We start from the raw sequence: 1,574 nt of genomic DNA, 5'->3' as shown, positions 1-1,574 counted from the left end.
GCATAGACAGACAGACAGACAGACAGACAGATAGATAGACAGATAGATAGATAGAGGGTCAGACAGATCTATAAAAGCATGGATGGACAGATAGATGAATGAAAGAACGAACATGTGATAGATGGATAGATAAATGATAGATACATCCTTAGTAACCACATAGCAACTCCCTGGCAAACATCCACAACACTCTTGCATCATGGCAGCAAGTTTGTCTCTTTAATCTCAGTTTTGAAAGAGTCTCTTTGTTTCATGAATCCACTTTTAACTGAATCGGAGAGTTGAGGGCATCTCCTCCAGTCCGTCTTCTGCTCCTGCGTTCTCTCTCTCTGGGCGGATGAGGGTTAGGCAGGTGCATCAGACACAGTGCCTCTGTTGTGAGCCCTCTCACTGATCTGTCTATCCTCTCCTCTCAGTCACTATCTATCCTCTCCTCTGTCTTTCCTTCAATCTCTTTGAACAGGTGCGTACAAATCCTCTCCCTGGCAGCCAAAACACACCCTGTGCCAAACATCTCAGACACCAAAAAAAAAAAAGGAAAACAAGAAATATCACATTTTCCAGTTTCCCAGACTGCTGTTCAGAGGTGTCTCACCACACACACATTGCTGGGAACTTGCTTTATTCTCACAATGCATTAAAGAGAGAGAATATTTCATATTATCTATCTATCCGTGCATTCTTCTATCTATCGATCTATCGATCTATCTATCTATCTATCTATCTATCTATCTATCTATCTATCCGTCCATTCTTCTATCTATCTATCTATCTATCTATCTATCTATCTATCCGTCCATTCTTCTATCATCTATCTATCTATCTATCCATCTATCTATCCATCTATTCTTCTATCTATCTATCCGTCTATCTATCTATCGATCTATCTATCTATCTATCCGTCCATTCTTCTATCTATCTATCTATCTATCTATCTATCTATCTATCTATCTATCTATCTATCTATCTATCTATCTATCTATCTATCTATCTATCTATCTATCTATCTATCTATCTATCTATCTATCTATCTATCTATCTATCTATCTATCTATCTATCTATCTATCTATCTATCTATCTATCTATCTATCTATCTATCTATCTATCTATCTATCTATCTATCTATCTATCTATCTATCTATCTATCTATCTATCTATCTATCTATCTATCTATCTATCTATCTATCTATCTATCTATCTATCTATCTATCTATCTATCTATCTATCTATCTATCTATCTATCTATCTATCTATCTATCTATCTATCTATCTATCTATCTATCTATCTATCTATCTATCTATCTATCATCCATTCTTCTATCATCTATCTATCTATCTATCCATCTATTCTTTTATCTATCTATCCGTCTATCTATCTATCTATCTATCTATCTATCCGTCTATTCTTCTATCTATCTATCTATCTATCTATCTATCCGTCTATTCTTCTATCTATCTATCTATCTATCTATCTATCCGTCCATTCTTCTATCTATCTATCTATCTATCTATCCATCTATCCGTGCATTCTTCTATCTATCTATCTATCTAACTATCTATCTATCTATCTATC

This window comes from Sinocyclocheilus rhinocerous, unplaced genomic scaffold (assembly GCF_001515625.1).
Source record: "Sinocyclocheilus rhinocerous isolate Xijiao unplaced genomic scaffold, SAMN03320098_v1.1 scaffold2189, whole genome shotgun sequence".
Lineage (NCBI taxonomy): Eukaryota > Metazoa > Chordata > Actinopteri > Cypriniformes > Cyprinidae > Sinocyclocheilus > Sinocyclocheilus rhinocerous.
The sequence above is the reverse complement of the archived record's forward strand: the minus strand, read 5'-3'. Positions refer to the sequence as shown.